Source organism: Lynx canadensis, chromosome B3 (genome assembly GCF_007474595.2).
Source record: "Lynx canadensis isolate LIC74 chromosome B3, mLynCan4.pri.v2, whole genome shotgun sequence".
Taxonomy (NCBI): Eukaryota; Metazoa; Chordata; class Mammalia; order Carnivora; family Felidae; genus Lynx; species Lynx canadensis.
In genome coordinates this window covers 80,665,272-80,692,074 of record NC_044308.2, presented here as the reverse complement: position 1 = coordinate 80,692,074, position 26,803 = coordinate 80,665,272, and the positions used below count along the sequence as shown (strand labels likewise).

Genomic DNA, 26,803 nt, shown 5'->3' with positions numbered 1-26,803 from the left:
GCTCTCCCCTGCTAGCGCTCTCTCTTTCTCAAAAATAAATCAACATTAAAAGTTTTTAAATAAAATAGTTGATTTAAAATCTTAGGCTAGTAAGTTCAGTGTCTGCTCTTCCTTAGGGATAATTTATTTTGACTCCTCCCTCTTCACCCCACCCTCTGGATAATTTACTGCTACTTTTTTTGTTGAGTGACTTTTGGAACTAATGCCATAAAGTCTGTATTTTTTTGTTGTATATGGTTCCTGAAGTCTCTTATCAATAAGCTAATGAGTAGGCAGAAATTTCCTTGGATGCCTGGAACCTGTAAGTCTTTCAGTCTTTGCTAAGGAGCTCTGTGTGTATACTGGGACATGCCTTGGGACTCAGCCAGGCAGTTTACACTTCTGTGCTAGCTTTCTTTTTCTGCTTGTACAAAGTGTAAAGTTAAGGACCACAGTTTGACAGTTGCCTCTGATTGTTTTTGACCAAAGGCACCCAGAGAAAAGGCTATCTAGACTGGATGAGCTGAGTCTGGTCAAATAAAGACAGCTTTGCTACAGTAGAGTCTTCCAGTGTAGTCACCCAGGTGCCCCAAACCTATTTAATTATTTATTTTTGTTTATTTATTTACTTATTTAGTTATTTATTTTTAATGACCATTTTAACCATTTTTTTTTTAGTTTATTTATTTATTTTGAGAGAGAGAGATGGGGAGAGGGAGAAGAGAATCCCAAGCAGGCTCTGTACCTGCGGCACAAAGCCCATTGTGGGGCTCAAACTCACGAACTGTGAGATCATGACCTGAGCCAAGATCAAGAGTTGGATGCTCAACCAACTGAGCCACCCAGGTGCTCAGACTGCTATTAGTTGAGTGTAGGTATTTGTGATGGACTAGTCATGTTCTACCTAGTAAGATCCATGTGATAAAACCAGTAATTACTGAATGCCTGTTTTGTGTCAGGTACTACTTACAGTTTACACACTTTCTAATGGGGAATATAAATGTGTATAAAACTAAATATGATGAATTGTGCTGAGTACCAATAGAAGTTTTCCTGAGTGAGTCCTTAAACCTTGAAGATACTTCACTAATTTTAATTTATAATTTTAATAAGAATTATTTGTCAATGTAATTTTCTTTCTGTTATCCACCTGGGTATGTCATTAAACCTTCCACAGGTCTTTTTTTTTTCTTCTTCTTTTTTACTCCTTCCTTACTCACTTGCTATTTGCCAGACACTGTTCTAAATGCTTGGGATAGGGATGCCTGGCTGGCTCATTCAGAAGGGCACGTAACTCTTGATCTTGGGGTTGTGAATTCGAGCTCCACATTGGGTGTAGCGATTACTTAAGGAAACAAAAAAACTCTTACAAAATGCTTGGGATATAACCTAGAACGAAACAAATATTCCTCCATTCATAGAACTTAGATTCTCTTGGGTCTGAAGGTGGGAGGAGTCAAACAATTACATGCAAATAAATTATTAAGAAATTATATGAATACATATTGTTAGAAAGTGTTAAGTGTTGTGGTAAGAAGAAAAAGAGGGAGAGTAAAGGTTAAGAGGCATATATAAATGTGGAACAGTTTGTAGTTTTTGAAAGGAGACTTAGGATAGGTCTCATTGAGAAGATGACATTTGAACAAAGATTTGGTAATGGAGTTTTGTAGATTTGTGGTGGAAGAACTCACTGGCATTGCAAACAGGTAATACAAAGGCCCAAGGCAAGTAGGTGCTAGATGTGCTCAGAAACTAGTAAGGTGACCAATGTCGTAGAAGTGGAGTGAAATGTAGGGGAGAGTGGTAGGAAGGGAGATCTGAAATGTAAAAAAGGATCAGACTGTTTAGGCTTTGTTGGCCATTGTAAGCCAGGGACCAAAAGTTGGATTTTAATACTCATTTGTTTTGACTAGTGACAGAGCTATAGAGTAGGAAGACAAATTGTGTGGGAGAAAAAAATTATATTTTTATCAATGTGAGAAGAGAGGATGAATGAATGCTTAGAGGGAATTTTTTAAATGTTTTAATTGTGGGGAGATTGTAGAAAAGCCTAGAAAAGAAAATGAAGATCACTTATCTCGCCATCCAGAGATAATCTTATTAATATTTTGGTGTTAGGATATGTGTGTGCTAAGTGATAGTTTTATATAACTGTGCAAATAGATATACTTATATATATGAACGATATTTTTAAAAGATGAATGGTATTTTTAGTATGTTTTCCCTGAACTTGAAGTATAACAATCCACTTAATAATTTTAAATACACATTGTTTTTTACAAATTTATACACCAATGTAATTATTACACAGATCAAGATAGGAGAATATTACCGTGCCCAAGGTATGTCTATTTTGTTTTTACTTTGTCAATACTCCCAACCAGAAGTAGCTACTATTCTTTCATTATCACAGATTACTTTTGCTTGTTTTACATTTTTTAAGTGTTTATTTTTGAGAGAGTGCAAGTGGGGGAGGGGCAGGAGGAGAAAGAGAATCCCAAGCAGGCTGTACGCTGTCAGTGCAGATCCCAGTTTAGGGCTTGAACTCATGAACCGTGAGATCATGACCTGAGCTGAAATTAAGAGTTGGATGCTTAACCAACTGAATCACCCAGGCACCCCATTGCCTGTTTTACATTTTAACATTACAGTTTTACAGTAAATACTCTTTGGTATCTAGATTATTTTTTTATTTTATTTTTTTACTCAGCATTACATTTTCTATTACTGTGTTCTTTTTTTTACTTAAAATTCTCCATGCTATTAACATTCTTCACCTCTTTTTTAGAAAGCTTGTTTATTTATTTATTTGGAAAGGGAGAGCAAGTGTGACAGCAGGGGAGGGGCAGAGAGAGCGAATCCCAAGCAGGTTCTGTGTTAACAGTGCAGAGCCTAACATGGGTCTCAATCCCCTGAACCATGAGGTCATGACCTGAGCCAAAATCAAGAGTTGGATGCTTAATGGACTGAGCCACCCAAGCACCCGTAAGATTCTTCACCCTTAAGAGACATAACCAACTGATTTGAATTCTTTCTTCTTTTATTTCTTTCTCTCTTTGTTTTTAATGTTTTGAGAGAGAGAGACAGAGCTCGAGCAGGATGGAGAAGAGAGAGAGAGGGAGACAGAATCTGAAGCAGGCTTCAGGCTCTCAGCTGTTAGCACAGAGCCCTATGTGGGGCTAGGACTCACAAACTGTAAGATCATGACCTGAGTTGAAGTTGGATGCTTAAACAACTGAGCCACCCAGGCATCCCGACCACCTGATTTGATTTTTTTAAAAATCTGTAAAAAATATGTTGATGAGACACTTGGGGAAATATGAGTATGGATTGGCTATCAGATAATAAAAAGAATTATTGTTAATTTTTTTTGTACTTGGGGCCAATTATTTTTTATTTATTTTTTTTAACTTTATTATTTTTTTTTTTTTTAATTTACATCTAAATTAGCCTATAGTGCAACAATGATTTCAGGAGTAGATTCCTTCATGTCCCTTACCCATTTAGCCCATCCCCCCTCCCACAACTCCTCCAGTAACCCTCTGTTTGTTCTCCATATTTAAGAGTCTCTTATGTTTTGTCCCCCTCCCTGTTTTTATATTATTTTTGTTTCCCTTCCCTTATGTTCATCTGTTTTGCCTCTTAAAGTCATCATATGAGTGAAGTCATGATATATGTTTTTCTCTAATTTTGCTTAGCATAATACCCTCCAGTTCCATCCATGTAGTCGCAAATGGCAAGATTTCATTCTTTTTGATTGCTGAGTAATACTCCATTGTGTATATATATACCACATCTTTATCCATTCATCCATCAATGGACATTTGGGCTCTTTCCATACTTTGGCTATTGTTGATAGTGCTGCTATAATATTGTTAATTTTATTAGGTGTGGTAATGGCCTTTTTCATGTAAATGAGATATCCTCATTTGTTACCAAAGTGCAAAAATATTTGTTACCAAAGTGCAAAAATAAGGTATTTGGAAATTGATTTAAAATATATTAATTGGGGGGGAGAAGGGAAAAGGATAGGGAGGAGATGAGATGAAAGAAAATCATCAAATTTGATACTCTTTGGAAGCTAGGTGATAGATATGAGGAACGTGTGTGTATGTGAAAACATAATGTAAAATTTACCATCTTTCTAAGTATCATTCAGTGGTGTTAAGTGTATTCACATTGCCGTGCAGCCAGCGTGTAGAAACTTTTTCACCTTGTAAAACTGAAACTGTTTTTACCTGTTAAATAGCAGCATTCCATATACCCTTTCCCTTGGCCCCTGGCAATCACTATTCTTCTTTGTGTTTCTGTGAATATGACTATAGCTACCTCATATAAGTAGAATCATATGATATTTGTCTTTTTTTTATTATGGGCTTATTTCACTTAGTATACTATATTCAAGGTGTATTGATAGTGTAGCATATGTCAGAATTTCCTTCCTTTTTAAGGCCAAATAATACTCCATTGTATGTATACCACAATTTGATTTATTTTTTTTTCATCTCTGATACATGATTGGGTTGCTTTCACTTCTTGGCTTTTGTGAATAGTGCTGTTTTGAATATTGGTATGCATATATCTCTTTGAGACCTGCCAATTGCTAGATCATGATAATTCAGTTTTTAGGGTTTTTTTTGAGGAATTCCCAGTCTGTTTTTCCATAGTGCCTGTGCCATGTTACATTCCCACCAAGAGTGTACAAAAGTTTCCATTTCTTTCTTTCTTTGTCAACACTTGTTTTCTTTTTCTTTCTTTGCCCCCCCCCCCTTTTATAGTAGTCATCCTAATAGTTGTGTGGTGATTATCTCATTGTGGTTTTGATTTGCATTTCCCTAATGATTAGTGGTGTTGACCATCTTTTCATATGCTTGTTGGCCATTCGTAAGTCATCTTGGGAGAAATGTCTATTCAAATTCATTTGCCCATTTTTATTTGTTTTAATTTTATTTATTTGTTTTTTAAAGTTTATTGATTTTGAGAGTGAGACCGAGAGCAAGGGAGGGACACAGAGAGAGGGAGAGAGAGAGAGAATCCTAAGCAAGCTCCACACGTCATTGCAGGGCCCAGTGTAGGGCTGGAACTCAAGAACATGAGATCATGATCTGAGCCAATCAGATGCTTAACCAACTGAGCCACCCAGGCGCTCCCACTTGCCCATTTTTAAAAAAATATTTCTTAATGTTTATTATTTGAGAGAGAGAGACAGAGTGTGAGTGGGTTGGGGGGACAGAGAGAGAGGGAGACACAGAATCCTAAGCAGGCTCCAGGCTCTGAGCTGTCAGCACAAAGCCTGACGTGGGGCTCAAACCCACGAACTATGAGATCATGACCTGAGTCGAAGTCGGACGCTCAACCTACTGAGCCACCCAAGCACCCCTCACTTGGCCGTTTTTAAACCAGGTTATTTTTGTTGTTGAGTTTTTTTCTATACTATTATTTCTGCTGTTGTGTTGGAGAATATTTAAAAGAGGTCTTCATAACGTTTTTTATATTATATACATTGCACTGTATGTCACCTGTACTGATACATTCAAAAACATATGATTTTTTTGTGGTATTTTCTAATAAGCCTTTTCACAATATGGCGTCTGCCAGCCTCCAGCCTTCCAGCTTTATCTCCCTTGTATGTCTTCTTCCTCTGTTCTACCCTTCTCCCCCTAGACATATAAAGTTCCAGTCATATTTTGTTTCTTTAAATTCTGGTAAAGTTAGTGTATTCTCCTTTCTCTTAGGCCTTCATACATGCTCTTTATGTGGAGCACTTCCTCTCCTGTTTGAACTTCTTCTCTTCAATTTAAAGTTTAGCTGTCATTTCCTCTGAAACCATTTTTGAGCCTGCAAGTGTAATTTAGGTCCTCTATGTAGTGAACTTCCTTCATCATGAAATTTATTAAGCTTCGTTGCACATGTTTGATCTATTTGTCTTTCCTATAGTAGGCTATAAGCTCAGTGAGAATGGGATTGTATTGGCCTTTTGTGCATCATTGTATTCCTAGAGCCATAGGAATCATTCAGTAAATATTGTTGGAAGAATGAAGACCAGTACCAGTATTTAAACACATTTCTAATACATGTAGACAGCTTCAAATCTAGTGGAGGGAAAGGAGGTTTCCTCTTTGCCCTACGTCACCTTACGTTCAATATAACTGCAGGCTGTTAAGTTTTTTATGAGTTTATTTGTACAAAAATCAATCCAAATTGAGCACCAGCAGACCAGAAGTTGTTAGGAGGGTACTGCAGACAGGATTCAGGGGAAAGACGTAATTAATAAGGAGGTGGTACAATTTGAGAAAGCCTAGTTGGCTCTTTGTGATTCATTGTCCCTAGGTTATGATTTCTTAATCTTTAGGCATTATAGACTTAAGGGTTTGGTTTGCGTATGTACGCTACCAAGGCATTAAAGCCACCTCACTCTAATAACTTTCTTGTTTAATTTAACAAGGCTGACCGATATCATATCTGGGCTTAGGCTAATGAAAATAGAGCCTAGGAATACAGCTAACTTAACCCCGAAGCAGCTGATTAGACTATGGTTAGTGTCTTCTCTTTACTTCTATCATTTGAGGTAAACTAAGTCATAATTGTCTTAATTATCTTAATCCCAGTTACTTCCTTTTCTAGTATTGTCAAGGTTGGAATTTTCTGTGCACTGTCAGTTTTAGGCAGACAATTATGGCTATATTTTTCTGTCATTTTTCTTATATACTTACAAGTTAAAGAAGGTGCCCACCCCCCCAGATTCCCTTTGTGTTATCTCTTAAGAGTCTTAGTACCCTGAAGACTGCTAGAGTACCCTAACATTCTGGTTTGCTGTCACATTACTTCTGTTTAGCTCCTTGGATTGTTGAGCCAGGATTTTTTTTTTTTTTTTTAATCTGTTTGGAGTCTCTTTCCTAAATTTGTAGCCTCTTGTCCTGTCCCAGGTCCACATTTCTGAATTGGAATAACACAGATCCTATATATTATCTGGGCTTCCTTTTTTTTTTTTTTTTTTTTTTTAATTTTTAATGTTTATTTGTTTTTCAGAGAGAGACAGACAGACAGACACAGTCAGCCTGTGAGTGGGGAAGGGCCAGAGAGAGAGGGAGTCACAGAATCTGAAGCAGTCTCCAAGCTCTGAGCTGTCAGCACAGAGCCCGACACAGGGCTTGAACTCAGGAGCTATGAGATCATGACCTGAGCCAAAGTCAGATGCTTAACTGACTGAGCTACCCAGGCGCCCCTTAATGTTTGTTTATTTTGAGAGAGAGGGTGTGCACAAGTAAGCACGGGAGAGGCAGAGAGAGAGGGAGAGAGAGAATCCCAAGCATGCTTGGAGCTGTCAGTGCAGAGCCAGACACAGGACTCTAATTCACGAATGGTGAGATTATTACCTGAGCCAAAATGAACAGTTGGTTGCTTAACCAGCTGAGCCACCCAGGCACCCCTGGGCTTTATTTCTGTTTCTTAGTGTATTTTATCATTATTGTCATCATTAAGTCTGTAATTTGCACAGAATTCATTTCCTTTATTAATAATTCTTAGTCTCTACCATCTAGACATTTAAAAAGAGAAAATCTGTATTCTGTCCCAGTTGTGTGGTTTTATCACCATTCATTTAAATGCTTTAATTTTGTTGTACTATGGCTCAGCAAATTTGTACTTGTACATATTTGTTTAGTAAATTTATTTGGTAAAAGTAAGAGTAAATAACTAAAAACATGTTGTGCTAGCAAAAATAGCATAACTCATTAAATGTAGGAATTGGTGTAAACATAGAAAAATTAATGTCTAGAGCAGCTATGTGGGTTTGAGAAACAACACACAGAGTAAACTATATGTAGGGTGTGTGTGTGTATGAGAGAGAGCGAATGTGTGAGACAGTGTTAAAATTCAGCATTTTCCTCCCCTTTTGACTTGAGAATTTGTGTTAACTTCACTATTTTACTACTAATAAAAATCATTGATACCATTGATTTACTAGTAAGGCTATATATCTCAGTTAAAGTACGTGTGAACCAGAGTGGTATTTTTTTCTGTTTATTTCCTAGACTCAGGGAAACATTAATTTATTCAACATATTTAGCTGGCACCATGTCTTATACAGAATGGAAAATGTAATTTGCAAGGTATTGGAGGGATGTAACAATGTGGTCTATGTTTTCAAAGAATTTACTTTCTGCATAGTATGGAAAGTAAAAGAAATATAGGAATAATGATGTTAAGTAAAAGGTTTATTTATTACCTTTTAGATTAGGTATCCTCTCATTTGCAAATATACCCTGTATAGCTACTACTACAATATTCAGATTCCTGATAAATGCTTGGGTTCTTGAAGGTGTTTGGGCCAAATGCACATCATTTCTAAGCAAAACTTGAGGCTGTCCCTATAAGGACAAACTCATCTCTGTGTGCCTCCTCTACTATCTAGGGACACTGACCCCCCACGCAGTTGAAAATCCTCATTTAAGTTTTGACTCCCCCAAAACTTAACTACTAATAACTGCTGTTGAAAGGAAGCCTTATGGATAATGTAAACAGTTAACACATATTTTTTGTTATATATATTACATATGTACTATATTTTACAATAAAGCTAGAGAAAAGAAGATATTATTAACAAAATCATAAGGAAAATAAAGTGATTTACAGTATTACATTTATCAAAAACTGTGTATAAGTGGACCCACTCATCTCAAACCATTGTGGTTTATGGGTTAACTGTACTTCACTTTAGATATCAGTTGTGTGGGTTTTCTAAACATTAAGCAATTCTGTGACAACAGCTGGGTGTCTTGCAGTTTAACTCAATTCTGACAGTATCTAACTGGAGATAGCATTACATCCATAGGCTTAAGGACTCAGTCCCATAGGACACATTCCCCCCTGCTGCCCCTTCATGTGCTAATAGCAAATGCAGGTTGTCATATGCTTTTGACGACCATCTGTAAATCATAGGTTCTGATTGTCTTGCCCCATACAAAAGACTGTGGTCACAAGTGAGCCAAATTGGAGACATCCTATTTTGGGGAAACTTTATGAAGTAATAATGTCTACATAAGCTGTTAATAAAGAGAATTTCCAAAAAGCATTATTCTTCTCTTCATTGATTATTCTTAAGGTTATTTAAATATATACCTGGGATTGTGTTCAGATTTTTTGTCCCCTTGGAAATTTAAAAATTGAGGTTAAATAACTGTACGTTGGTTTGATTTTTAGCCCTCTGGCAATAGATATGGCTATAGATACCTAGGACTCCTAAATTCAGAATTCTTTCAGCTTATTCATGCTCAGCTTAAATGTCCCTTATGTTTACTTAATTTTGATCATTAATATACTGAATTAATATAGATTAGATAAAATTGCCAGAATCACAAACACATTTATTTAACCAAAGTGAATTCTTCTTTTAAGCACGTGAAAAACCTCTCAACCTTCTTTAGAAGTAATGTCATTTTCTATCCTAGATGAGTTAAATACTTGCAGGTTTGAGATTCAGCTAGAAGTTGTACATATAGGGTTATTCCCATATTTTACAATTGAGAAAACTGAGAAACTGTGTAATTGTGACTTCATTTATTCAGCAACAAATATTTACTGAGTTTTTTATGCCATGTACTGTCCTGGGTAATAGGAATACATCAGTGAACAAGACAAATATTCCTAATATTCTGGAGCTTACATTTTAGTGGCGTTTGTCTAATTTGTAGCAAAACAAGGACATTTGATTTTGTTTAGTATTTTGATTTTCTTAGTATGAAATTGGGCTGGCAAATATTTTGCATCCTGCTTGCAGATTCAAATAGTTTGTCGTGGCTGCCTGGAACCTAAGTTATGTAAAGAATTCTAACACCAAGGCAAAGTTATTGATGTCTGCTTTGGGTTTGGGAGGGGAACTGGTAGCATCATCAGATTGTCCTCAACCCTGCCATTGTCGATATAGCTGATTTTCTCTCCCCACTCCGTTGAGCAGCATTTGGTGGTCAGGAGAAGCTGCTCTGAAGTGAGACTGCTTGGATTCAATCTTGCAGGTGTGCACTGCTATTATTAGGATGATGACCTAGTTTCTTACCACTTTGTATCCCATTTGTTTAGTAAAGTGGTGAAAATAATACCATCTCAGGATCATTGAGGGTAAATGAGTTCATATACTTAAGTACTTAAAACTGTGTTTGGCACATACAGCATTTGTGATAGTTATTACTCCTCCATTTATAATTCTGAGAGTCCCAAAGTTCTGATAATCAAAAGGTTTTTGTTAACCATTTGATGGCAGAAATCTTATTTGGAGTAACACAAAACTTTTTAGTCTTTATCCCACTTACTGAAAGTCATATACAAGTACTTTGTTGTATTTGTTTGATTTTGTTAAAACTTTCATTGGATGAAGTGTTACCTAATGTGTGGTATATACACTTGAGTAATAAATTCCAGAACACATCTGGCTTGAAGGTTTTGATAAAGGAATGCAGACCTGTGCTAGTGAAACTCATACTGCATAACTGTGTCTTTTTTTCACATTAATATCTCAAAATTTATAATGATTTTTAAAAATTTTTTTAGGGACAGCACGATCTGGGAAGAGGGGCAGAGGGAGAGAGAAACAATCCCAAGCAGGCTCCACACGCAGCACGGAGCCCGACGTGGGGCTTCATTCCACAGCCCTGGGATCATGACCTGAGCTGAAATCGAGAGTCAACCACCTAGCTGCCCCATAGTGATTTTAAATAGCTTACCTGATAAGTAATTACCACAGTTGATGAGTAAAAAAGTGCTTTGACTTTTAAGAGAAAAAGTAATAAATTCCCCTCAGCTATTATTCTTGAAAACTTGCTTGTAAGATTGTTTGTAATCTTTTTATTTTTACCTTAAAATTTGGAATATCTCTTTAGAGTTAAAAAATGGTTTCAAGAAACATACCAGTCTTGAGAACATAAGTTTGCCCTCCAGTAACAAGAATCATGGTTTTTTCCCCTCTAGTTTTAAAGTGCTGTGAAAGCTATTTTGTTATTTTATCACAGTGCAGTAATCTTTCATTTAGTCAACATTCCTGTTATTGACTCTCCTGAGGAATCAATCCTGTCAGCAGAAAAAAACCAAAACAGAAGCTGAAAGTCACTAATATATATATATTTTTTAACGTTTATTCATTTTAGAGACAGAGAGAGACAGAGCATGAATGGGGGAAGGTCAGAGAGAGGGAGACACAGAATCTGAAACAGGCTCCAGGCTCTGAGCTGTCAGCACAGAGCCCGATGCGGGGCTCGAACTCACGGACTGCGAGATCATGACCTGAGCCGAAGTCGGTCGCCCAACCGACTGTGCCACCCCGGCGCCCCAAGTCACTATGTTAGAAGTGGAGGTTATTTATTCTTAGCTTAAATATAACTTGGATTCCTAACTTAGCACAAAATAGGATGGTGGACAGAACGGGGAGGCTTGTTGCCAGTACTTCAGTTGTATAGATAACAAACTTGACCAAGAGTTGGAAAAGTCTTTTTAAAAGTTCGTAGAATGTGGGGCACTTGGGTGCCTCAGCCAGTTAAGCTTCTGACTTCGGCTCAGGTCATAATCTCACGTCTCTTGAGTTCCAGCCCCACATCAGGCTCTGTGCTGACAGCTCAGAGCCTAGAGCCTGCTTCAGATTCTGTCTTCCCCTGTCTCTCTCTGCCCCTTCCCTTCTCTCTCTCTGTCTCTCTCTCTCAAAAATAAATAAACAAAAAAATTTTTAAATTTGGTAGAATGTTTTAAGTATACTATTTTGATAGGAGAAGTAGCTCTGCGCAGCTCAGAGGATGTGTCCGTCTTATTCTGCTGATTCTAAGTAAGTGCTATAAAATACCATGTTACTCTTTTGCAATATTTGAGAGTTTTTCTGAAGTTGTATATGATGTATTTATAACAGATTTAGAAAATAGTTACAATATCAGTAAACAATGTTTTTAGAGAGCCCATTAAAATGGCTTACAGTATTATACTTAAAAGGGGGTATTTATGGAGAATGGGCTTGCCTGGAGTTTAAATCCTTTCAAATACCAGATAAATGAGAACTTATTAGAATACAGAGTTGATAGTTGAAAATCTCCTATGCTTTAAACCAACTATTGCCGTGAAAAAATGATACTGGGATTTTAGAGGATGGAGTGGTATTTTTATTAAATTTTGTTCTAAGCTCTGGTAGAAGAGATCAAAACAAAGTAGAGATTTTATTTGTCTCTGGAAATTTTAGTATTTTTAGTGTTTCTCTTTTCTCTGGAATTCTTATCTATATGTTGGAAAGTTATTGTAAGCAGCCTTTTCATTCTTAAAAACTCAGTATGCCATTTGAGTGTACGTTGTTAAATGGTGAACTGCTTTTGTATCACGAGATGATTATACAAAGATTTCTGAGCAATACCTTGACACACTGAATTATGAGGCTAAGTATGTCTGTTTTAATATCTAAGCTCCTTGGTGATTCTGATATTTAGCTAGGTTTTGAAACCTCTGTATTAAGTATTTCATTTTATATAAAATATCACTGGGATAGCTGAGTCTTTTTACCTTTACTAAATTACTTACAACTGACTGAACCTTGTTTAACCCCAGAATAATTTTGTATAATTTTAGTTGGCCCTTAAGAGAGAGGGTGCTAACACTTGTTGAGAGCCTACTATTTAGAATAGTGGTATTTTTAATTTGTTAATAGTTGCTATAACCCGATTTTGTCTTTAATTTGCTTCTGTACCTAAAGTATTTAAAAGTTTCTTTGTTAATTCCTTGGGATAATCAGTTTCCCAAAAAGTTCTAAAGAATGTTTTAAAATCATTAAAACTCACTTATCTTTAGTGTTTGCATTTAGTTTAAATTTTGTTTAGAGAAAACTTACAGTAAAACAGATATTGTTGAGTAATTTATGTGTTTTAAGCAAGATTTTGGAATCCCTGGAAACTATAGTAATCGTGAAATAACTTGAGGCTGGTATTAGCTCAATGTTGAATGTTTTGCACTGGTGACCTCTAGTGGTCTTGCAGTTTAAAAGTGATCTGTCAGTATCAAGTAATTTTTTTTTAGGTCTCATGTGATAATCACATGCTGATTGTTGAACCTGTTGAATTCAGGTGATGGAAAAAAATATGGTCCCAGTAAGTACCTTTACCCATGTTTAGAGGAAGAAAAATTGTCTCAAACAACAACAGTAGAATTTCTTATTCTGTGGGCGCCTCGTTGCCTCAGTTAGGTGTCCAATTTCGGCTCAGGTCATGATCTCATAGTTCATGATCTCGCAGTTCATGAGTTCGAGCCTCATGTCAGGCTCTGTGCTGACAGCTTGGGGCCTGGAGTCTGCTTCAGGTTCTGTATCTCCCTCTCTCCTGCCCCTCCCCTGCTCACACTCTGTCTCTCTCAAAAACATAAAAAAATTTTTTTTGTTGCTCCAAATTAACTGAGATTAGATATAGAAACAAATTTATAAGGTTCATTTTTGCTTATACAGTATGTTTATAGTAATGAATTTCAAGTTAATCATCACCTTTATAATCTTAAGGTCAAATAATTAAAAACATTAAAATTAGGTGACTTGGGCAAATAAAAAAATGACAATTTGTGGTTTTTAAAAGTCCTTCCTTTATTGACAATACCACACACTCCATGGTGGAACCTTTTTCTGTAACTAAAGTGCCCAGGTCATTGACCTCATTTACAGTAACAACATACTTCTTAAATCTAACCATTAAGAATGATTTTTAAAAAATTTAAAAGTTATGAAAATTTATATGCAGAAAAGTGTATAAAACATAATTGTACAGTTTAGCCAGTTATAAAGGAACAACCATGAGATCACTCTTGGAGAGGTCAAGAAATCAACAGAGCACTGCTGGTACCCAGGAGCCTTAACCACCTGGTCCTTCCAAATTACTGCCTCCTTCTCTCATCGGGATAACCACTCTTGGTTTTGTGCAGTCATTTTATTGCTTTTCTTCATATGCTTCTAAGTGTTCATTGTTCAAATGTATTAGTTTAGTTATATCTGATAGTGAACTTTATATAAATGGAATCATATAGGATGTTTTTTGTGTCTTGCTTTTTCCTTCAACTTTGTATTGGTTCATAAATGTTATGTGTGGCTGTAGTTTGTTAATTTCCTTTGCTCTGTAGTATTTCATTGTACTAATATGCCACAATTTATTCTTCTCTAATTGATGGATATTTAGATTGTTTGCAACCTTTGGCTGTTACAAAAAATAGTTTTGGGAATATTGTTTTACATGCCTCCTAGTACATACATATGTAAATGTATTTCTTTTGGGTCTGTATCTAGGAATTTTGAGTTTAATGTATTTATATCTTCAATATAATGCAAAACTTTTATAAAGAGGCTATACCAGTTTATGTCCCTTAAGTCATTTATGGGAATTTCTGTTCATGCTTCCTCAAAAATTGTGTTGTCAGATTTTAAAATGTTTAACCAGTTTGGTATTGTGTTACTTTATTGGAATTTTTAACTTGTATTCCTTTGAATACAGATGAGGTGAGAATTTCATATCTTGATAGGCCTTTTTGATATCTTGTGATCTGTTATAGTGTAAGTCTTTTTACAATATTTCCATCAGACTCTCTTTTTATTTTTTTTTTAATTTTTTTTTCAACGTTTATTTTTTTTTTGGGACAGAGAGAGACAGAGCATGAACGGGGGAGGGGCAGAGAGAGGGAGACACAGAATCAGAAACAGGCTCCAGGCTCTGAGCCATCAGCCCAGAGCCTGACGTGGGGCTCGAACTCAACGGACCGCGAGATCGTGACCTGGCTGAAGTCGGACGCTTAACCGACTGCGCCACCCAGGCGCCCCCAGACTCTCTTTTTAATTACATGGTATGTCTTTTTGGGGAGTGCATATGAATTCTATATTATGTATATGATCCCATTCTCAGTTAAATGTTTAGCAAATACTTTCTTCCATCTGGTTTGCCTTTTTTTTTTTTTTTTTTTTAAAGTAGGCTCCACACCCATCATGGAGCCCAATGCAGGGTTGAACTCACAACCCTGAGATCAAGAGTCAGATGCTTAACTGACTCAGCCACCCAGGCGTCTCTGATTTGCCTTATTTATTTATTTGTTAAATTTTCGTTGAGTTTATTTATTTTGAGAGAGAGAATGTGAGCAGGATAGGGGCAAGGAAAGGGGGGGGGAGAGAGAGAGAGAGAGAGAATGAATGAATCTCAAGCAGGCTCCATGTTGTCATTGCAGAGCTTGAGAGGGGCCTCTATCTGATGAACTATGAGATCATGACCTGAGCGGGGGGGACAGAGAGAGAGGGAGACACAGAATCTGAAACAGGTTCCAGGCTTGAGCTGTCAGCACACAGCCTGACGTGGGGCTCGAAGTCACGAATGGTGAGATCATGATCTGACTGAAGTCGGATGCTTAACCGACTAAGCCACCCAGGTGCCCCTGAAAAAGTTTTTTTAATACTTAAAAATGGTTAAGATGGTAAATACTGTGTTATGCTTTTTAGCACATTTTATAAAAGTGTATAATTAAGTAGTGTTAAGTATATTCATATTGTTGTGAAACAGATCTTCAGAACTTTTTCATCTTGCAAATCTGAAACATTAAACCCATTAAACAACAATTCCTCCCCTTTTCCTGTTTAACCACCATTCTACTTTCAGTTACTATCCATTTCACTACTTCCATTTACCTCATAAATGTGAAATTATACATATTTGTCTTAATATGACTGCCTCATTTCACATGGTGTCCTGACAGTTATTTGTATACCATGTGGCAGGATTTCTGTTTTAAGGCCAAATAATACTCCTTGGTATGTATATGAATTTTGTTTATTCATTCATCCATCATCTGATGGGCAGTTGGGTTTCTTCCACCTCTTGGTTTTTTCGTATAGGGCTGCTATGAATATGGGCATGCAAATGTCTCTTCAAGACCTGGCTTTTAATCTTTTGGATATATATACTCAAGTGGAATTTCTGGATCATATTAATAGCTATATTTTTAATATTTTGAGGAACTGTAACAGTAATCCATGCAGGTAATGGTTATATCATAATCCAACCAACAGTGCACAAGAGTTGCAGAGTTTCTCCACATCGTCACCAACACTTATTGATGAATATTTTGAACAATTGTACAGAAAAACATCATTTAGCATCAAGCTCCCATATGTGCTGTGCTCCCAACCCCCAAAACAGTTTTCGTCTCTTGTTAACATCTTGCATTACAGTGGTACCTTTGCTGCAATTAACCAATTTTGATACATTGTTATTATTAAATCATGTCCATAGTTTAATGGTCATTTTGTGTTGTATTGGTCAGTGGGTTTCAACAAAAACATAATGTTACGGATTCATCATTACAGTATCCTACAGAGCAGTTTCACCACCCTTAAAATTTCCCTGTGCTTCTCCTGTTCATCTTCCTCCATACCCCTCAACACTTGGTAACCCCTGATTTTTGATACTTTTGCCTTTTCTGTATGTCATAGTTGGAATCATGCAGTATGTGTAGCCTCCTCAGACTGACTTCTTTTCCTTTTTGAAATATGCACTTAAGGTTCCTTCATGTCTTTTCATGGCTTGGTAGCTCATCTCTTTATTGATGAATAATAGTCCCTTGTATGGATGTGCTACAATTTATCCATTACTTGTTGAAGGATACTTGTTTGATTCCAAGTTTGGGCAGTTAAGAATAAAGCAGCATTAATATTCACGTATAGATTTCTGTGTGGAAACAGATTTTCAGCTAATTTAGGTAAGTACCAAAGGAGCATGACTGATGGATCTTTGATAAGAGTACATTTAGTTTGTAATAACAAACTGCCAAACAGTTTTCTAAAGTTGCCATTCTCATTGGCATTCTCAGCAGCAACGATTGAGAGTTGGTGTTGATTCACATCCTGGCCCATGTTTTGATTTTCAGCCATTCTAATGGATGTGCAGTGGTAGCTCTCACTCTTACTGTAATTTGCATGTTCCTGATGACCATCATGTGGAACATCTTTTAAGATGCTTCAAATTTACCATCTGTGTATCTTCTTTGATGACATGACCATTCAGAACTTTTGCCTTTTAAAAATTTTGGTTGCTGATCAGAGTTGGCTGTTAATAATTGCTTTAAGAATTCTTTGTAGGTATTGAGTATCAGTCCTTAATCAGATAGGTGTTTTTGCAAATATTTTCTCCCAGTCTTTGGTATGTCTTTTGTTCTCATAAAGTCTTTTGCAGAACAGACATGTTTCCAATTTTAATAAAGACTGATTTTTTTTTCATTGATCATGCTTTTGGTTTTTGTATTTAAAAACTCATAAACACAAAGTAACTTAGGTTTTCTCCTTTATTTCCTAAAAGTTTTATAGTTTTATAGTACATGTTAGTATATACTATATATTTATATAGATAGTAAATATGTATCTGTGTATGTATATATGTATACAAACACATAATAAGTGTATATATGTATATGTATATATGAATAGAGTAGGTCTTGAAGTCTGGTATTGTCTTCCAGCTTGTCCTTCTGATTGTGTTTGTTGTTCATGGTCTTTTGCCTTTCCATATAAAATTTATTTTTATTTTTAATGTTTATTTATTTTTGAGAGAGAGCGACAGCACATAGCAGGTGTAGAGAGAGAGGGAGACAGATGATCTGAAGCAGGCTCTGTGCTGACACCAGAGAGCCCGATGTGGGGCTCAAACTCATGAACCATGAGATCATGGCCTGAGCTGAAGTCAGAAGCTTAACTGACTGAGCTACCCAGGCACCCCTCCCTATAAAGTTTAGAATCATTTTGTCGATATCCACAAAATAACTTCCTTGGACTTTTGTAGGATTCCATTGAATCTACAGATTTAGTTTTGAAGATTTGAACCATCTCAAAATATTGAGTCTTCCTGTCCCACATACATGGAATATCTCTTCATTTATTCAGATTTTTTATTTCTTTTATCAGAATTTTTTTGTAGTTTTCCTTATGTCGATTCCTGTGCATCTTTTTCTGGATTTAACCCACTATTTTCCTTATTTGGTGCTAATGTAAATAGTATTATTGTTCTCAGTTTCCAATTCCTATTGTTCATTGCTGGTATGTGAGAAAGCAATTAACTTTTATATATTTACCTTTTATCCTGCAACCTTGCTATAATTGCTCATTAGAGCTAGAAGGGTTTATTGTGGTGGTGGTTAGAATTTTAGAATTTTCTACATAGATAGATCACCTGCAGATAGAGTTGTCTTCCTTCTTTGATCTTACCACTTTAAATTTGTCTTTTTCTTTTTTATGGAATGCTTTTTGAATTTGTGTGTTTATCTTTGCACAAGGGCAGTGCTGATCTTCTCTGTTGTTCCAGTTAAAATGTTCTTTTTTATTTGCCTATTGCAATAATTAGGACTTTGATTACAGTGTTGAATAGGAGTGGTGAAAGGGGACATCCTTTCATTGTTCCTGATGTTAGGAAGGAAATCATCTAATTTCTTATTATTAAATAGGATGTTTAGCTGTAGGTTCTGGTAGATTATTATCATGTTAAAAGAGTTCCCCTCTATCCCTAGTTTCCTGAGAGTTTTTTTTTGAATGGGTAATTGATTTTGTCAAAGGCTGTTTGTGCATATATTAATATGGTCATATGGTTTTCTTCTTGGGCCTGTTTGGCCAGTTAATGATAACATACAGTAATAGATGTTCAAATGTTGAACCAGCTTGCATACCTGAGATAAATTTCACTTGTTATATAGTTCTTTGTGGATTCAATTTGCTAATACATTGTTGAGGGATTTTGCATCGATGTTCATGAAAGAGATATTAGTAGTTTTCTTTTCTTGTGATGTCCGTCTGGTTTTGGTCTGTCTGGTATGTCTGGCTTCATCAAGTGGGTTAGCAAGTGTACCTTCTGGATTCTGTATCCTGGTTTTCAATTATAGAGAACTGGTATCATTTCTTCCTTAAATGTTTGGTAGAAATCATTCACTGAATTCATCTGAGCCTGATTGCCTTCTGATTTGGAAGATAATTATTGATTACATTTGTTTAATAGATACAGACCTATTCAGATGATCTGTTTCTCCTATGTGAATTGTGGTAGACTGTGTTTTAAGGATTGGTCCGTTTCATCTGCAGTTATCAAGTTTTGTGGGCATAGAGTGTTCACATACTCCTATATGTTTCCATTCACTGTTCATGGGATTAATATGATGATCTTCCTTCATTTGTGATATTAATTTCTGACTTCACTTTTTTTTTTCTTGGTTAGCTTAGCTAGAGTTTAATCAAATTTTACTGACCTTTTCAAAAGAATCAGTTTCATTGTACTTATTTTCCAATTTTTTAAAATCTGAATTCCAGTTAGTTAACATATAATGTAATATTGTTTTCAGTGATTCATCACGTACATAATAGCACCTTGTGCTCAACATGACAGGGGGCCCTCCTTAGTACCCATCACCATTTAGCCCATCTCCCAATCACCCCCCTCCATCAACCTTAAGTTCTCTATCAAAAAGAGTCTCTTATTGTTTCTCTCTTTTATCTCTTTTTTTCCCCCTTTCCCATACGTTCATCTTGGTTTTTTCTTAATTATACATAGGGTGAAATCATAGGGTATTTTTTCTCTGCCTGACTTATTTCCCTTATCATAATACACTCTAGCTCCATCCACGTCATGGCAGTTTCATTGATACCCTTTATGGTTTACTGTTTTCAATTTTAATGATTTCCTGCTCTAACTTCTTTTCCTGCTTCCTTTAAGTTTATAATGCTGTTCTTTCTTTACTTTCCTAAGATGGAAGCTAAATGGTTGGTTTTAGGGCTTCTTTTCAAATATGTACTTTGACTGCTATAAATTTCCCTGTAAACATTGCTTTTTGTACATCCCCCAAATTTTAGTAAGTTTTATATTGGTTTCATTTAGTAAAAAAAAATACTTTAAAGTTTCTCCTGATATTTGACTCATGTCAGATATCCTGTGTTATTTAATCTTCATGTATTTTGAAATTTTCCCACTATCTTTTATTGATCTACAGGGTTTTTTTTTTTTTAATGTTTATTTTATTTTGAGAGAGAAGGAATGAGTGGAGGAGTGGCAGAGAGAGAGGGAGAGAGAGAAAATCCCAAGCAGGCTCTGGCCATCAGCACAGAGCCTGACATGGGGCTCGAACTCATGAACTGTGAGATCATGCATGACCTGAGCCAAAACCAGAAGTCAGACACTTAACCAACTGAGCCACCCAGTGACCCCTTTGATCTCCATTTTAATTTTGTTGCAGTCTTAAGAGCACATACAAATTTTTGTCTTTTTTTAAGTTGAAGTATAAATAACATACAGTATTAGTTTCAGGTATACCATATAATGATTCAAGAATTCTATACAATTATCTCAGCCTGGGCGCATCATGACAAGTGTACTCTAATAATCACTTTAAATGTGATTTAAAGCCAATTAAAAGATAGACACTCTTGGAGTGGGAGCCCATTTGTATGATTGTTTAATCTTTAAATTTGTTAAAGGTGTGTTTTAAGGTTCAGAATGTGTCTGTCTTGGTGAATGGTCCATTGGGCGTGAGAAGAATGTGAATAGCCTTGTTGGTTAAAATAATCTATAGATGTCAGTTTCTAATTTCTGTATGTTAGATCTGTCATTTGCTAATACAGGAGTGTAGAAGTCTCCCGGCTATAGTAGTGATTTAGTCTATTTCTCCTTGTAGTCTTACCAGTTTTTGCTCACAGATTTTGGACACACTTTGTCAGTGCATACATATTAAGGATTATTATGTCTTGACCCCTTTATCATTATGCATTCGTCTTTTTATCCCTATTTAGCTTAATCTAAGTCTGCTTTGTTTGAAATTAATGTAGCTGCTCCAGCTTTCTTCTTTTTTTTTTTTTTTAAGTTTATGTTATTTTGAGAGAGAGATAAAAGAGAGGAATCCCTAGCAGGCTTCACACTCAGCATGGGGCCTGATGTGGGGCTTGATCCCACTAACCGTGAGATCATGACCTAGCCAACAAAATCAAGAGTCAAATGCTTAACTGACTGAACTGTCCAGGTGCCCCTCTTTCTTCTTTTTTAATGTAAGCATTTATAACTATAAGTTTTTCCCTCAACACTGCTTTGCTGCTCTCATAGGTTTTGGTATGTTGTTTTTCATTTTTATTCCTGAGTGTTTTCTAATTTTCCTCATGATTTAAGAGTGTGTTGTTCAATTTCCACTAATTTGTGAGTTTTCCAGTTTCTTTGTTACTAATTTCTTTATCTGTTATGGTCAGAGAGAAAATTTTTTTTAATCTTTTTAAATCTGTTGAGACTTAATTTGCATGAACATATGGCCCATCCTGGAGAATATTCCCACGTGTATCTGACCAGAATTGTGTATTCTTTTATTGGGTAGAGTGTTCTGTATAATACATCGGTTAGATCTAGTTGGTTTATTGTGTTATGAAGATGTTTCCTTACCTGCTTTCTGATTCTTTGATTGGTTATTGAGAGTGGGATATGGAAGTCTCCACTTGTTACTGTGAAATTATTTCTTCCTTCAATGTTTGCTTCATATGTTTGATCATCTTATTAAGTACATAAATATTTATAATTGTTTTATCTTCTTGCTGTATTGACTTTTTGCTAGTATATATTGTCTTTGTCTCTTGCAGTCCGTTTATTTGATTTAAAATCTTTTTTGTCTGGGGTGCTTGGGTGACTAGTCACTTGAGTGTCCAACTGCTCAGGTCATGATCTTGTTCATGAGTTTTGAGCCCCGCATCAGGCTCACTGGTGTCAGTGCAGAGCCTATTTTGGATCCTCTGTCCACCCCCACCCCTCCCTACATAGGCTTGCTGTCTCACTCTCAAAAATAAACATTAAAAAATTAAATAAATTACACAAAAATAAATCTTTTTGCCTGATAATAGTATAGGAGGTTTACAGATTTTAACAATAGTGTGTTAGGCTACATGAGCCATGTTTTTTGGCCTGTGTTACCTATTCTTTCATTTATTAAGCCTTTTTCACTCTGGGGCTGTCCAAAAATAAGCCTGAGGTAGGCTGCTAATCCCTGCTGTATCTTGAACAGACTTTTAAAATGGTAATGAATTATTCATTCCTTTTCTTTACAGTTAGTGCTTTTGTCTTGCTCAAGAAGTTCTTTCCTTAATCTGAGATTTTGAAGATCTATATTACATCCTAAAAGCATTATTGTTCCTGCCCTCACCATTTAGGTCTATAATCCTACCAACTGATGTGTCAGCCAGAAGTTTTATTTATCTCCCTTCTCCAATGTCTTTACCATGTATACTAAGCATAAGGGGCAGAGAGAGAGTGAGAGAGACAGGACAGACAGAATCTGAAGCAGGCTTCAGGCTCTGAGTTGTCACCACAGAGCCTGACACAGGGCTCGAACCCATGAACCGCAAGATCATGACTTGAGCCAGAGTCAGACACTCAACCGACTGAGCCACCCAGGCACCACTCTAAGCATAATTTTTGATGTTGCCATTTTTCCTTGGTGTTGTAAACTTCTACTTTGATAAATTATGTGGACTTCATATATTTGGTTTGTTTCTGGGATTCTGTTCGTTTTTTTGTTTGTTTGTTTTTAATCTGTCTATCCCGGTACCAATCACTGTTTTAATTTCTCTAGTTTCAGAACCATCTGAATTTCTGGTAGTGCAAGTTTCCACCACTTCTTCCTTGGTGATTGTCTTGCCTGTCTTGGTAATTGAATTTTTGGTAAATGTTAGAATCAGCCTGTCGAGTTCTACACACACACACACACACACACACACACTGAAAGTTTGTGTGGAGTTACAGTAACTCTAGTTTGTGTGAAAATTGTTTTTTATGACTCTGCTAGTCCATTAGATTGTTTTTTCTGTACAGATTGCAGTTTTTTGTGCAGAGATCTTGCACATTTTGTTTATTCCTAGGTGATTTTTTTTTTTTTTTTTTTGCCATCGTAATATGTTGTGGCTATTTCTTTTGTGGTTACTTTTTTTTTTTTTTTTTTAATTTTTAAGCTTATTTTTGAGAGAGAGCCAGGGTGGGGGGGAGGGGTGGGGTGGTGAGGAGGCTCAGAGAGGCAGAGAGAGGGAGACACAGGACTCGAAGTGGGCTCCAGGCTCTACTCTACAGCACAGAGCTGGACGCAGGGCTCAAACTTGTAATTATCAGGTCATGACCTAAGCTGAAGTCCAATGTTAACTGACTGAGCCACCCAGGTGCCCCTGTGGTTACTTTTTAAAGTATTTATTTGCTGAGAATCTACTAGTGATGAATTATGTCCTTTAAAAATAGCTCAGAATTCATTGTTATTAATTTATTAAATGTTGTCTCTTATTTAATGATCTTTTTTTTAAAGCACTGTCAGATATAACTTTTACCTTTTCAAAGTACCCATATAGATACTTGTGATACAAGGTCATAAGGTCATATCCAGTAGTCAAGACATATCTGGTCTTTGCTTTTACCCCCATCTCAAGGTGGTTTGGGTTAAGATATCTCCTTTAAAGGCATTGTCTTAATGAATTCTCACCTTTTTTTTTGTTCTTGTGTTTGTGAATTATCCTTCTTCAACTCCTCTTCAGAAGCTGCTGTGAGATTCATGCTTTTTTTTGTGTGTAGTTTGTGCTTGTTTGTTTAATTGACTAGATTCTCTATATATGGATTGTTTCTAATATGAATTGAATGCTAAGGCAAGAAGTCAAAATGAAGTCTCACAATAGTGTTAGATTGTAGTGCCTGCTTCGGTAGCACATATACAACAACGTAAGATTCTAATAGGATGCATTACCACTGTGTAGTTTTTTTTTTTTTTTTTTTTTTAATCCCTCAGGAACAAGACAAGGGTATTCACTTGTCACTTTTATTGAACATAGAACTGAAAGTCCTATGCATAGCATTCAGGCCAGAGGTGGAGGAGGGAGGGAAGGCATCCAAACTGGTAAGGAAGAAGTAAAATCATCACTATTTGCAGTGACATGGTACTATATATAGAAAATCCTGAAGACTCTACCCAAAAACTATCATAACTAATAAATAAATTCAGTAAAGTCACAGGATACAAAATTAATTTATAGAATTCTCTGAATTTACATAAACTAATAATGAAGTGGTAGAAGGAGAAATTAAGAAAACAATCCCATTTACAATTACACCAAAAGGAATGAAATACCTAGAAGAAATTTAACCAAGTAAGTGATAGACCTGTCTTTCGAACACTAGAAAATATTGATGAGAGAAATTGAAGACACACAAAAAAATGGGAGGTATATCATGTTATGGATTGGAAGAACTAATATTGTCAGAATATCCATACTACTCAGACCAATCTACAGATTCAGTGTAACCCCTATGAAAATACCAATAGTGTATTTAACAGAACTAGAACAAACAATCCTTAAAATTTGTATGGACCCACAAAGCACCCCAAATGGTCAAAGCAGCCATGAAAAAGAACAAAGCTGGAGGTACCACAATCCCAGATTCAAGATATACTACAAAACTATAGTAATGAAAACAGTTTGGTACTGGCATAAAAAACTATTCACATGGATCACTGGAGCAGGATAGAGAACCCAGAAATAAGCCCATACTTACATGGTTAATTATGGTAAAGGAGGCAAGAGTACACAATGAGGAAGATAGTCTCTTCAGTAAATGGTGTTGGGAAAACCAGACAGCTACATGCAAAAGAATGAAAGGAGACCAATTTCTACACGGTCCACAAAATAAATTTCACATGGATTAAGGACCTAAACATGAGACCTGAAACCATAAAACTCATGGAAGAAAACATAGGCAGTAATGTCGTAGACGTCACCCTTAGCAGCAGTTTACTAATAAATATGTCTCTCAGGCAAGGGAAACAAAAGCAAAAATAAACTATTGGGGCCTACACCAAAATAAAAAGGTTTTGCACAGCGAAGGGATACCGTCAACAAAATGAAGAGCTATCTGGGGTGCCTGGGTGGCTCAGTCAGTTAAGTGTCTGACTTCAGCTCAGGTCATGATCTCATGGTTCATGGGTTCAAGCCCTGCATTGGGCTGTCTACTGTCAGCACAGAGGCTGCTTCAGATCCTCCCCTCTATCCCACACCTCCTCTGCTCACTTGCTCACCTCACTCTCTCAAAAATAAACATTAAAAGAAAAAAGCAATCCTACTGAATGGGAGGCGATATTTGCAAATGATATATTTGATAAAGGGTTAAGATCCAAAATATGTAAAAATTTATATAACTGAACACCAAAAAAAAAAAATAAATAAAATTATGGCAATCTGGGAGTACCTGGTTGGCTCAGTTGGTTAAGCTTCCAACCCTTGATTTTGGCTCAGGTCATGATCTCACAGTTCATTGAGTTCAAGCCCCATATTGGTCTCTGCACTGACAATGTGGAGCCTGCTTGTAATTCTCTTTCCTTTTCTCTCTTTGTCCTTCCCCAGCTTGCATTCTTTCTCTGTCTCTCTCAAAAAAATAAAAGACGAAATATTAAAAAATAACAGCAATCTGGTTTACATATGTGCAGAGGACCTAAATAGACATTTTTCCAAAGAAGATATTTGGATGGACAAGAGACACATGAAAAAATGCTCACATCACTAACCATCAGGGAAATACATAACAAAACCACAGAGACCTGTTGCCTTAGACCTATCAGGACGGCTAATATCAAAAAGACAAAAATTAACAGGTATTGGTGAGAATGTAGAGAAAAGAGAACCCTTGTGCATCATGGGTGGGAATGTGTAAATTGCTGTAACCACTGTGGGGAACAAGCTGAGATTCCTCAAAAAATTAGAATAGAGGAGCGCCTGGGTGGCTCAGTTGGTTAAGCTTCTGACTTCCGCTCAGGTCATGAACTTGTGGTTTGTGAGTTCGAGCCCCATGTCAGGCCCTGTGCTGACAGCTCAGAGCCTAGAGCCAGCTTCAGATTCTTTGTCTCTTTCTCTATTCTTCCCCTGCTTGTACTCTATCTCTCTTTCTCAAAAAAGATTATTTTCTTTAATAAAAAAATTAAGAATAGAAATACCATATAATCCAGTAATTCCATTAGTGGGTATTTATCCACAGAAAATAGAAACACTAATTGGAAAAAGATACGTGCACCCCTGTGTTTATTGCAGCATTATTTTCAATAGCCAAGATATGAAGCAACCTAAGTGTCCATTGATAGTTGAACAAGTAAAGAAGATGGCATATTACACAATGGAATATTACTCAGCCACAAAAAGAATGAGATCTTGTCATTTGTGACAACATGGTTTGCGTCTAGAAGGTTTTATGCTAAGTGAAATAAGCCAGGGAAAGACAAATATGATATGCTTTACTTTTATGTGGAATCTAAAGAACATAGTAATATTGAACAGTCATAAATACAGAGAATTAAGTGGTGGTCACCACAGGGGAGGAGGTTAGAGGGATGGGCAAAATAGGTGAAGTGGTTTAACAGGTGCAACTTGCAGTTATAGAATTGATAAGTTAGGGGAATGAAAAGTCCAGTAAGAGAATATAGTCAGTAATATTGTAATGGTGTTGTATGTTGACGTTGGATGGTGACTGCCCTTACTGTTGTGAAAAAAGAAAGTTAAGGCAAAAAACTTAATCAGAGTTTCTTGAAGCGGTGTGGTGAAACTGACGTTTTACATTTGCTTAAGTGCTACTTTTTTCTTAGCAGCTTAGACTCTTAGGTTCTGAATAGTTACCATTCCTCCTGATGTTTATTTTTGTTTTGAAATTTATATTGGAAGTGTTATGTAGCTGTCTAACTTCACAAGTGTTAAGGAGTGTAGATGATTCTTTTATTTTTTTATTATTTTTTTTAAGGGTAATAGAGAAGAGCTTGTTTTGATGGCAGTGGACAT

At 36.3% G+C, this 26,803-nt stretch overlaps 1 protein-coding gene across 1 annotated transcript in view; it reads left to right on the top strand.

Moving 5' to 3' along the window:
• Window positions 1-26,803, top strand: part of STRN3 (striatin 3) — a 104,827-nt gene that overhangs the window by 22,118 nt on the left and 55,906 nt on the right.